We start from the raw sequence: 14,252 nt of genomic DNA on the forward strand, positions 1-14,252 counted from the left end.
CCGCTGTCTTCATTCGTTGTCTTGCTCTTTCTAGATTGTCGCTTTCTGTTTCCAGTACTTCTCTGTCCTCTGCAATGCGATCTGCTGCCGGACATTTCGAATCAGTAGAATCGAACAACAGATTAATCGATGAATTTGGTTGCCAGCCGATGACCAACTCAAAGGGGGAAACTCTAGTGGATGATGACCGCCGGAGGTTATGAGCAAAATTGTGCTATTTCTAATAAGTCCGGCCACTCTCGCTGGTTGGTACTCACATAACGGTCGTCTGCTTTGCATAAGAATGCCACCAAGAGTCGTGTTTGATGCATCGGTATAGACTTCAAATGGTAGGGAGAAATCTGGTAGTGGAAGAACATGATCCCTTGTTACTGCTATCTTCAAATCCTCGAATGCTAGCTGGCATTCTGGTGACCACTTCCACCGCTGGTCTTTCTTCAAGAGGTCCGTGAGTGGAGTTGCAGTGCGCAAAAAGTTTTCAATAAAATGACGATAGAAACTGGCCAAACCGAGGAAGGATCATACCTCAATTACCGATTTATTGATAGCTTTGACCTTTTCTGAATCCCTGTGGATGTTCCCAATACTGAGAATGTGCCCCAAAAACTCTGCCCGACATTGTCCAAAAACACATTTTTTGGGTTGAGGAAGAGCGAATTTGTGGCCAAGATTTCAAAAACCGTTTGCAGATGTGCCTTTTGTTCTTCCATGTTGGTGCTATGCACCAGGATATCGTCGAGGTAAATAACGACGAACTTATCCAACATCTCCCAGAAAATAACATTCATGAGGCTGGCAAAGGTGGCGAGTGCGTTGGTGAGTCCAATGGGCATCACCGTGAATTCAAATGACCCATATCTTTGTGACACACGTTGTTTTTTCTTCGTCGCCATGTTGTATACGTACTTGGTAATAGTCGCTTCGGAGGTCAAGCTTGGAGAAGATGGTCGTTGTCCCAAGACGGTCGAATAGATCATCCATTCGGGAAAGAGGAGCCGTATTCTGGATAGTAAGTTTGTTCAGAGCCCGATAGCTGACACAAAGTCGGAGAGAGTCTTTTTTTTTATGAAATAGTACTGGAGCCCCATATGGAGTTTTTTTTATCATTCTATTTGTGAGTAAATATGATAGTTGTTTCTTCAGCTCCTCCAGATGTGGTGGTGGCATCTGATAAGGGGCACGGGCCAGTGGTCGGGTGCCGGGTATGAGGTCTATGGCCGTGATCCAACTCCCTTCGGGGCGGAAGATTTTTGGGAAGTTCAGAGGGAAGAAAGAACTGAAATTCTGAAAGTACCTCGTCTAAAGAAGGAGGAACCACACCCTCGCTGGATATTATGTGGTCATCGCCTTCTTTCACTGTGACCCAATACATATCCTCGCCCTTCTTGACGCTTGTTTTCACCTGTAGGGCAGATAGAAGCTTCATTTTTGAGGAAGGCCTCTTGACGCCAGGGACAAAATAGGGAGTCTCACCGCCATATATCATTGTATCGGGAACATGTCTATAGGTTTCTGCTTTAGCGACTTGCATAAAGTCAACTCTAAGGATGAAGGTGAAGTCCCTTATTGGCATCACCAACAGATCCAAGTTGTCGATCCACATTCGTATGCGTACTAGAACTTGCCAAGCAATTCCCGTTACTGGTTTAATCTCCCCATAGACTGCCTTCACGTGATTAGGAGCTTCGGTCCATCGGAGTTCCAGACGAGTTGCTTCTTCCACAAAGATAAAGTTGTTAGTCGTTCCACTATCGAGCATAGCGATAGAATCCTTCATATTCAGTTGTACTGGGATGAAAATTAAGCTTGGAGTGGTTAACTGACGAGGCGGGGGCCTAGCTGAATGACATTCAAGAGCTGTAATTGGTTAAGACTTGCTGACGGATCTTCCCCTCCCCTCCCTATGTTCTCTTCTGCTTGAATCGTGTTGGCCCAAGGAAAATTATCGCTTCCTTTTGGTCAATCATCCTTGTTTTGACTTATTCGCGTTGACCATTAGTTCCTTTTGGGTCGGATTGGGTCGGATCTGATCCGCAAAAAGAATTTTTATTTTAACAAAGTGCAGGAGCCGGGATTCGAACCTGGCTCTCACACTTAGGCTAATATAATTTTGGATTTTTTGAATGGAATAATTTAAGAGTTAAATTATAATTGCCTTCAATAAAATTCTTTAAAATATTTCAATAATTATTTCTTGATTTTTTAAGCATGAAAGTCATGTTTCTTTGCTAGAATTTTAAAAGTATTTAAATAATTGTGTTATATTACATTTGTTATATGATTAAATTTGTGATATATATTTGGCATGATGAATATGTTGTGGAAAATCAAAACTTAGGTGGTCAAAATGTAGGTTCCCTTAAGTTAGTGTACTAATGGGATTGAAATGTGGAGTTGACTATATGAGATAGTCAACTTACACTCACATGTGCGAATCCATACACCACACATGAGTTAGGGCATATGTTAGTATGAGATATTACATGTGTGTATGTCATCGAAGAGACCATATCAAAATCCCTCTGTTTAAAATCTGAGCCACAATGGGAAAGTGACGAACTTAAGCACGGTCCTCCGTTGTTATAGTCTTAGGATCCAAGAAGTAGCTCCCACAAAACTACACGGTTCATCTATCTCGACCTCGAGTCACACACTAGCTCTTAGTTCCTCCTCTCAAAGAAGTAGGCCTGGAGTTGACACCACCAACCTAAGAGCTACTTCTAAGTTAGGTTGGTGGTGTCGATCATGATCCCCCTAAAGAGACAGAGACATCAACCTTTATTTTTGACTGATCGTTAAAATGATATGTCAAACTGATTGGACTAGATCGTCCTGATCTGGAAACATTGGGAGATCATAATGGTCAATCAGATAGATCATGATATGTCAATCGAACTGATCAATCTGAAGAATTGATTTCACCCCATCAGATCTGATCAATTGAAAACTGAATGATCAACATCGGATCTACTAGTGCCTTAGTCTCACTTAAATGGAATGTGAGAGAGATGTAAATAACAAATAAAATGGAATGTGAGAAAATGGATTCTGAAGTCAACAGCTTTAATGGATGGAATAATAATTAAAGTAACTCTATCTTTATTTTTAAGCACTAAAATGCTAGTCTGAACCCAGATGCCACACCTGTTACTTGTCGATCACATGAAGTTCATCCCTAGAATAAACACCTCTTATTTACACTGAAAAACGACCCACTGATGTCATATATCTTCCAACTCATTTTGTGTTTACAGTTGCGAAGAGAGTTTGGAAAATGCTTAAAAAGAGAGGGGGGAGAGAGAGAGAGAGAGAGAGAGAGAGAGAGAGAGGGGAAGATAATGAGGAGAGAGGGATGAAGAAAGATAATGAGGAAAAAGAAAGAAGATAGGGAGATTAAAGTAACTCTATCTTTATTTTTAAGCACTTAAATGCTAGTCTGACCCGGACGCCACATCTGTTACTTGTCGATCACATGAAGTTCATCCCTAGAATAAACACCTCTTATTTACAGTTGCGACCCACTGATCTCATATATCTTCCTACTCATTTTGTGTTTACAGTTGCGAGAAGAGTTTGGAACATGCTTAGAAAGAGGGCGAGAGAGAGATAATGAGGAGAGGGAGGAGGAGCAAAAAGAAAGAAGAGGGAGGGGGGAGGGCAACGCGGTAGCCTGGAGGGAGAGAGAGAGATAATGAGGAGAGAAAGGGAGGAAGAAAAGGAAGGAGAGAGAGAGGGATGAAGAGAGATAATGAGGAAAAAGGAAGAATATAGGGCGAGAGAGAGGAGCAAAAAGAAGGAAGAGAGAGGGGAGGGCAACGCGGTAGCTGGAGAGAGAGAGAGATAATGAGGAGAGAAAGGGAGGAAGAATATAGGCGCGAGAGAGAGATAATGAGGAGAGAAAGGGAGGAAGAATATAGGGCGAGAGAGGGGCAAAAAGAAGGAAGAGAGAGGGGAGGGCAACGCGGTAGCTGGAGAGAGAGAGAGAGAATGAGGAGAGAAAGGGAGGAAGAATATAGGCGCGAGAGAGAGATAATGAGGAGAGAAAGGGAGGAAGAATATAGGGCGAGAGAGAGATAATGAGGAGAGAAAGGGAGGAAGAATATAGGGCGAGAGAGAGAAAAAGATAATGAGGAGAGAGAGAGAGGCGCAAAAAGAAGGAAGCGAGAGATAACGAGGAAGAAGATGGGGAGATTAAAAACGTGGTGGTCGGGTTCGGAGGAGAGTGGTGGGCTCAGTGGGCTGAGCGAGCCCCTGCGCGTTGTCCTTCCACCGTCGAGAGCGGGAGGTTATCGCTGCTCTGTGAGGCCAGCCTGGCGCGCTGCCCTCCCCTCTAGGAACCCATCGGCAAGCCGGGCCTTCGCCCGGGCCGCGGGGCTCAACTCCGCGACTTGGAACGGGCGCGCCGGGAGAGTTGCCTGCTCAGACCGCCCAGCGACTCTGCTTACGCCCCTCCGACCACGTTGAAGCCCCCGCTCGGGTCACAAGTCCGCGCTACCGGGCTCGGCAATCGATGTGTTCGATCAAAGAATATATAGCACTCTTTTTATCTAAATTCTTCAATATGGGATTAAGAACCTGACTTCTTCCAAACCAGACGCAATCTCCGTCGTACAAGTAGTAGCTCCATCCGGGGTTGCGTTATCCGACGGTGCTTCTCTCTCCCCCCCCTCCTCTCTCCTCCCCTTTTCTCTCTCTCATCTCTCTCTCCCCCCTTTTCTCTCTCTCATCTCTCTCTCCCCCCTTTTCTCTCTCTCATCTCTCTCTCCCTCCTTTTCTCTCTCTCTCCGTCCCCTCTCTTTGCCGCCTTTCTCTCTCTCCTCTATCTCTCTCTCTCTCGGAATCTGCTATTTTAAGATATATACCAGAGGTAACCCTGAAAGAGAGAGAGAGAGAGAGAGAGAGAGAGAGAACTACAGAAATAAACGAGTTTAGGACGAAAATTCATCCCCATTGGGGGAGAAAATCTACACCATAATATGCAGAATAAAGGAGTATTTAAGGGATATATAGACTTTAAAGTTTAGGGGAATGAGTCCGTGGTAATAAACATTTTTTTCAATTTGAGCGAGCCTCATATTCTATTTGGAACTGTAAACCTAACGCTTACTTGACCCTTTCATTGAAGCCTTTTAACCCGAGTCAAGAAAATCTGGTCCTGGACCATCAATGAGGTGGCATTAAAGTACGAGAGATGCTTGACACGGTAATTGAGAAAAAGACAGAACAGGGGTATAATGGAGCACTTATTTACCTTGGATGCTAATTTATACTTCTATTGTTAGTAAATTATTTTACCACAAATGTTGGGAATTTTTCCAAGTCAAATTCATGGATAAAGTGCCACTAGAAAATCTACATTCCAAGGATCTTAAAACGAATGCCAAAATTCCAAGCATAACAGTTAAAATTTAAAGGGGTTACCAGTACCCTAATTTCAGTCTGTCATGTTTTGAATTTAACATCTACTATTTTCTAAAATTTTGGAGTGACATATTTCATTTTATAATTCCTCATAATTTTCGCTGCGCCCAAAATTTTCAATCGTATGATCTCTCTCCTTGTATGTCTGCTTCAATGAGAAACAGAGAAACATTACCTTTCAAATAATTATACTGGCCAACTCTGAATTTTTATCCATCATTATGATTATTTTTAACATTAATTCAAGTTCATAGGATCCAGATTGTATTCTTTGGGGGAGGTTTTCTAAAGTTACAGGAGGAAAAAATTTCCTTTTGAATCACACGCCCATAAATCTGCATATTAAGATCATCATTCAGAGATTTACACAAACCGTTTGTTGGTTTCTAATGAAAATAAAAACTCCTCCTAAAGAATGCAAATTCAAATACTACAATAGCGTCATTTGATGTATATTTGTAAAAGATACACACAAGATAAGACTACATTTGTGAAATCATGCAGTCAGCAATGTATTTGACGATACTTTTTTTTTGGAAACTATTTTTGATTTTTTTATTTCATAAAAACATTGTTCAAAATATTAATAAGACTCTTCAATTTTTATGTTATTTAAATATTTATTGTCTTGTAATTTATCAGTAATGCTTTTTTGCGTTTATTGAAATACGTTTTGTGTTAAAATGTCATTAATGTTGTGGACTTTATGATATAAAAACTAGATATATATTTTTGGTGTTTCCTAGACGGCTTTGGAGGTCAATCCAAAGGAAGCTTTGGGGATGAATTGGAGGAGGAGGAGGAGGTTTTATATCCTCCGTGGAAGACTCGGGGTCTAGGAGATCAAAATTTCACAAAGCATTCATTTTTTGATATTTATGCCAAAGCATCCTATTGACGAGTGCTTTGGTTTTGGGGGACCTCACAAAATCCCACAAGTTAGTGCTTTCACAACTCTTTGCCGGATATCCCCCAAAAGATTAAGCACCGGCGTAAGGTGTAAAAAAATCATGGGCTCCACCTTACTTTCTATTCCATTAAGTATTTGGGAATACCTTAGATGAATTAATTACATAGTTCTTTTTCAGTAGGACCTAATCCACTCTGGAGGCATGGCCCGTGGAGGTGAAGGCCACAATAACCGTAAGGACCACATGTGTCAATGTTTAAGATAGAAGATTGAAGGCCCATGCCCGATCTAAGATTTGTGGCTGCTGTTGGAGCCAAGATACCAACAAATGATGCATTATAATTTGGTCAACCCCAGTAGGGTACCAAGGCTCAATAAAACAATCTTAATTTGTCATCGATGAGCATGCAGGTTCCTAGACTATAAATTAGCGGGTGGATAGGTGAGGGTCCGAGAAGAAGAGCATCTGAACAAGACAAACGATAGTTTTTTTCCTGAACTTGGATCATAATATTTTATATTCTTTCATCACCCCTTATTTCATAGACAGCAAAACCTGAGTTCAGATAATAAAAATTTACAATGCCCAATTCAACCCCCCTCCTTGAGTTGCCACCAGACCATTCAAATAAGACATCAATCCTTCTCGCAGAATGCATGTGAGTCCAAATTTACTAGCAATAAAGAAGGATAATGCCTACATATAATATGTTGCCTCAGCAAACTCACGATCCTAAACCATTCTCCTTTAGTGATGGCTAATTAACCCCTTGAAGAATTACAGTATGAATGTATTATGAAAGTTGGATATAAAATATGGTTATCACTAGACTTGTTAGTGCAAGGATGACATCAGGTCATGTGGTGTATCCAATATCATGTCTACCTGTCAAGCCCTTATGAATTTTGTCTTTTAGCCACACCATTAGACTGTTTTTTTTTACACATCCTTTTTAATTAAACTAGGCCAATTGAAGAGCATCAGGAACAACTGAACCTAGCACTCTAAGGTCTCAATAAATATGTGCCTGTTTTTTCCCAAAAAAAAAGATAGAGTGCATGGGGCATTAAATATCATCTACACCCATTGAAATAGATTCTAGGAATGCAGAACCATTACAGGCGTCCATATCATTACATGCTTTACTAGATACAAGAACCCATGTTTAACAGATTATCATCTGTATTTTGTCATTGTGTATGCAAAGTTGGTGTGGTCGTCAACTCAGCTTTTAAACAGTGTTTCAGTAATACGAAATATGGAGGTACTGTAACTGTTTGAAAATCTGAAGCAAGATCAGTCATCTAACATGATTTTAGCCCTCCAATATTTCACACACCTATTGGTAAGCAAACTCATCAAGGGTGGGCTTTGATGTTGTGCACTTGTGCTTATGCGATGCGATTCTCCAACCACTTATTTCACCCATTTAATATTATCGCCTGATTGACACTTTTCTGTCTATGAAAATCAATTTTTTGGCATCTTCCTTTTTGAATGAGATTCGCGTAAATATCATGTTTTAATTTTTCATCATTTGCATGATAAAACGCAGCTTGAATTGTTTTTTGGAACACAGGGAAGTCCACATCACATACTATATGTTGATCTCCAAATTGATGGGATTTTAACAATTCACTAAAAATCCGAAGTAAGCCAAGCGAAGGATGTGTTCCCCCACTTGCATACCCCATAGGAGTTGAGATCATATGGGATTCATACCTATCTCCAAGAATGTCGATCTTAATGATATACGCCATGATATGATGTGGGATTCATAGGAGAATAATAACTCTGAAGCTCTAGATATTCTATTTCCAATTTCACCTTGCTTGATGGAATGTCGGCATAGTTTTATACCACCATAACAAATCCCAATCTTGTTTGGGAAGACATCTTCTTGGGTTTTATGTAAGGATTGTCCAATTCTGGATGGCTTGAGGCAATCAATGTGGTGGTCTACAGGCTCAAAAGTATAAAAACTTTATTCATTTGAAATATCAGTTGTCTAAAAGACATGGTTGAAGAAGGTCATGTGGGATATTATCCAGCTTCATGGCTTTCCTTTCTCCATCCTTTAGCATTAGAATGGAGTGTTAATTGGCATATTTTGGGAGGAGACTCGTGCCCACCATGGTACTACCTTGGTGTATCATTTGAGACGGATGACGAAATCAAGGGGGAAAATTATTTTTTGGAAACCAATCTATTATGACTTTTAGGGCACCAACTTTGGCAGCAGACTCAATAGTTATGATGGACCAAACTCAGCATTGGGCCTGAACCTCCAACTATTACACAGTACTACATCATACTGTGTCCACAAATAGATGATATGGTTAAGATGTTCTAAGAAAGACACCCAAACTTATACCTGATCCACACCCACCTTCAGAAATCCAAGGCATCTATGAATCTCAAGCTCTTGAGCATGAGTATAGGCATTTAAATTTCTCACATTTGTGTATTTATTTCATCATTTTTAGATACTTTTTATTTAAATATAAAAGCCTTCATCATTCTAACTAGTATTTAATTTATACGGATGTGTTGCATTCTGTTCCATATCCTTAAATTTTTTAATGACTTTGTTTAATATCAAATATCTTGCATATAATTAAAAGTGAACTATGGACTTTTATCTTTTAAGGGTGATTTTAAAATTGTGAAAAATTAGTTTAATTAATTAAATTATTTTATTAATATTGAAATTTTAGACATTAAATCAACCCATAAAAATACCTATGTTTCATTATGGAATATTTTCTAATTTTTGGTATTTTTAGATTTTACTCTTTAGGAAGATTTAAGAATGAAAGTATATAATTAATTATGATTGACATAATCATGATTTGGTATAACCATATTGTTACACAGAACACGAACATAATCTAGACATCAAGCTGGTTCATCTATATTATTGTAAACTATAAGGTTCTACACTTTGGACCCAATAATTTAAATGGTACATTAATTTTTAAACTTAATTAAAAATAAGCATTTAGTATTAAATCATTACTACGATTAATGGAAGAAAAATGATTTTCACTTGCTTAATGATCCACCATTCGAATCTTGCGATCTTGATGTGTACGTGCACATCCCATATTTGTCCTCTGCTTATGTCACATTATTTGAACAAAAATATTGAGTTGGCACCAGAAAAACGAGTATTGAATGGGACTAATTCACTTGGGCATCGACAAACAGTACTGAACTCCCACATGACTTTATTGATGTGATTTTTATATATTTCTTTGTTTTGGACCTTCCACAAAACTATTAGACTTTCATAAAGGAAAATAAATTACCTTTCCTGGAATAAAGATGAAGTCTAATGCATTTTTTTATTTGGTTGAATCTAAGTAAAAAGGTACATCTATAGATAGACTTATATTATAGGATTGGACTTATGGAAATTACAAAATCACTCACATGGACTTACTTTACCCTCCTATCTTTGTATGGATAAATATTATACATATTTCATCTAAATCTTTATCTTTGTTCATTATTCACTCCTAATACCGAATCTCACTAATTTACATCATCAATTAGGTCAAGAATCATCTCCAATATAATACCCATGAAGTAGTGAGAAGTATTAATGAAGGATTATAGATACAGTGTAAGCGACAACGGAACACGTTCCATGGGAGAGTTAACATTAATTTAATATTATGGGACACGAGTTGTAGCCTGGCAACACATGTGGCCTTCAAGCCAATCACACTACCATGATTTTCATTAAAACAAATATTTCTTGATTATAACTCCAATGTGATGTTTATTATGAAGTCAATGTGAAAAATAATCAAAAATCTTCAACATGAAAAATGACTTTGTGAATTATATTGAAATCATTAAACAATGATGAACAATCTTCAAGAGTGCAATCTAAAGAATCTTAATTATTGGATACTTGAGATGGACATCGAGTTATCTATACAAATTAACACTATATTATCCTACTTATCTAATAATTATGGTTGATCATATGGCCATTAGTGTGGAGACACTGAGGACAGCTGGTAGCTTCTCTCTATATCAAAAGATAAATAGAGTGATATGTACGAATCCCTAAGTGATATTACACCAAACATCAATTTGGTTGATTCATGTCTTCTTTGTATAAGCGGTTCATTATAACCGGGACACCGAGGACTTTTTGTGTACGGACGGTCATGTTTTATCAAATAAGTATGAGTCTCTAACCATGGTATTCAATTATGTTTCAACATAGCTAGAAATATAAGCAGATTGACTCGTGTCATTATAAAAGGAGACCAACTCAACAAAGGCAGTGCATTAAATCCTTGTCTATGGTAGTATGGCAATTGGATAAGGCGTTCTCCAATGATCACCATTATGCATCACGACTAACTAAATGAGGGATAAGGGTTTAACGACTAAGCACACCCTAGATCATCCAACTATTCCGTAGATGGAGGATTATACATATATGGTAACCAATGACAATAAAGATTCCATGAGATAATTCAAATACTTCTATGTATCTCCTAGAGCACGAGGTGTATCTCGCACCTCACGTGCTAGAAACTTAACCTACTAATTGGATTTAGTCAATCCTTAATTAATTAATCTAAATGTGGATACAGTTAAATAATAATGTTTTTCGAATGTTATTGGGAATTAAATTAATTAATTAATTTGATACATGGGCATAAGGATTGGGTTTTGAATCAAACCATATTGAATCTTGATTGAATGTTTCAATCAATGAGATGAAGATTCAATTTTAACAGATCAAATCTTTATGTCGGAAAATATTTTTGATCAATTTAAAAAAATTGGCTGATTCAATTGATATCACTCAAAAATCATTTGAACTGTTAAAAAAATCAAACAATTGGGTACTAAAAAAAAGTGCGATATTGGTGAATATTTTTCAAAATACTGAGGTATGAGGAAACCCATACTTTATGAAAAATCAGATATAATGATACATAGATGAAATTAGTTGAAATATGTTGAAAGCCTAGGGTATTAGTTTGGAATGGAGAATTATAAATCACCCATTATTATGAAAATGATTTATAACATATATACATTTATATTCAGATGTTTTGACACAACAAGGTATGGCCGTATTGAGTTTGGAAGAGAGAATTATGTACCATCATTACTAAGAAATATTAAATTAAATAATTATATAGATGAAATTATGTTTAAAATTTGAAAGGACTGAGATGGTGTGACATGACTGAGTGAGAAAAGTCCAGATATCAGATATCAATGAGGTCACTGATGGATGATGTCATCATTTGGGTCCACATCACCCTCCACGATGGCGTGACATGACTAGGCGAGAGAATCTTGTGAATGTCACCTATCGATGATGTTCTCGATGTAACCAATAGAGCACATCACAGATTGAGATGATACCATTTATGTCACCAACCAGGAAGTGATGTGACACGGTAACAAGTTATCTCAAGCATCACAAATGAATGATGTCACCATTTGAGACCAGGTCATTTCCATCATCCACCGATACGACATGACGTGATTGAACAAGAGGATGTCCCTGATGTCTCATATTGATGACGACAATGATTTCACAAATGGACAATATCGTCATTTGAGATCAGGTCATTACCGTCATCAAGTGAGATGGCATGATGTGATCGAATTAGAGGACATCCCCGACCTCACATATCAATGATGAAAATGACATTACGGATGGAGGACATCACCCCTTGAGACCAGGTCACTGACATCACATATGAATAATGTTCTTTAAGAGTTCATATGATATGATATAAAGTATTAATATCAATATTATCATGCATCTTTTATCCATACATTTGTTGAACTTTGATATCATCCATCAGTCAATCTATTCTCAATCCATCCGGCCATTAACCCATCTAAGATCCATCCATTAATCCATTAGCCCCTTTATCATCTACCATCCATCCATCCATTTGTTTATCTTTGATACATTTATTCTCTATCCACCATCCCCCATCCATTTATTTATTATTTGAGCAATGACCTATCCATAAATCCGTCAACCACCCACCCACCATCCATACATTCGTTCTTATTTCTATGAATCATAAAATAAACATGTTCTACATTTGGGAAGTGTAAACTAATCATGCAAAATACACAGATACCTATGAAATTATTACTAATATGAAATAATAATTTTTTTTGAAGATATCACTAAGAACACATAGCCATTAGGAAAAAGTCAAAAGTTTGGAGTTCAAAGGTAAAAATAAAAATGTGCAACATAGACATAAGGAGGCACGAAAGAGAATAAACTTACATGTTAAATATTAATGAGTTATCTAGATGATTAACATTGGGGCATAATGAAAATTAAGAGTAAAAAAATAAAAATGGGAATCTAACAGAAGAAAGGACTATGAATAAGAGGCTTTAGGGATCTCACTTGTAATGAAACTGAAAATTCAGTTGGCAAAATTAATTTGGGGCCTTCTCGTAGATGAGCTCTTAATTAGATAAATTTGATAATCAATAGTGAATAAGTGAAAACTAAATCATTTACGAAGATTGTCCTCCACCATCATCATCATCATTCTTTACTCCCTTCTAGTGTATTCCATTCATTCATCTGTTATTGGGATTAAGCTATCTAAGTATTACTTACCTACCTACCTGTACCCATTCTTTTAAGCCATCCACCATTCGCTTCTTTCTTTTCACTTAGATAGAAATTCCACTACACATGATTTGTTGATACACAGTTGATATTATGTGCTCAAACAAGAGGAGAATAATGTTCACCTTTTAACTTAAAGTGGGAGGAAGATTAGTAGGGAATCCCAGGGGTCACATAGTTATCACAAGTAAGAGAGTGTCCTAGATTGGACGGAAAGAGAGAGCACCACCTTAATTATAGTATCATACCCTGCGAGAAGTATTCTTACTTTGAAGTGTACTTGATATCATCGACACTTCATACCCAAGTTTCTAGGCTCGCAATGTGAGTAACAACCCAAGGAATCTTTAAAGCCATTGCTAAGGGACTAGCAATGTTTAAGTTGGGGTGTCTGATAACATCCATTTTTAGTACCTTATATGAACAGATTTACATGTTTATTTGCATTAAATTACTTATATTTGCATGTTATCAAGCTTGAAATTATTGAATCTATTTTTAGATTAGCATTTTCATGAAAATTTTGAATTTTTATGCATTTTTGGAGAATTTTCTGACAATATAATATAAAAGAATATAATTTTTCGAGATGAAATATGCTTTTTTGGGAACTTTTTCACTTTAAATTTTTGAAAGATATGATTTTTCTAAGTCGAAATATATATTTATTTCTATTTTTGGGCTTTTATTTTATTTAATATGAATTTTTGAATTTTTTGGCGACGTGCACCAATCAGAAAACTTCTCTCCTTTTTCCTTTGCAATAAACATTGCAGGCACAAGAAGACAAAATTATTTTCTCTTCTTCCTCTCTCTCTTTTCGTGGATAATGGAAGAAAAAAGACAAAATCCTATTTTGTCTTTTTCCTCTCTTCTTTCTCTCTCTTTTGTATTTTTTCCCTATAAGTACATGTGGCAGCTCCAAAAAATGTGAATGTGGAAGATGAGAAGATGAGGAACCTAAGTGATTTGACAGTTCAACCAAAATAGAAAACGAGGAAGCGCCAAAGACGATGATGAGGAGAGAGAAAAAAAATCAAGGGATAGGATTTCTCCAACTTCAAACGGCAATATCTTATTATCTACGACTCTAATTGAGCTGAAACTTTCAGCATTGCTTCATCTCCCCATCCTCTTTCCATCCATACCCTTTGATCTATAAATAGAGGCCTAGATCACTGTGAAATTCATCTTGAACTTGCTTCCTACTTGTGTGGGTTGATTGAAAGATAGTGAGTTTTGAGATCCATCAAGTATGTTCTTGA

This window comes from Wolffia australiana, chromosome 2 (genome assembly GCF_029677425.1).
Source record: "Wolffia australiana isolate 7733 chromosome 2, ASM2967742v1".
NCBI lineage: Eukaryota > Viridiplantae > Streptophyta > Magnoliopsida > Alismatales > Araceae > Wolffia > Wolffia australiana.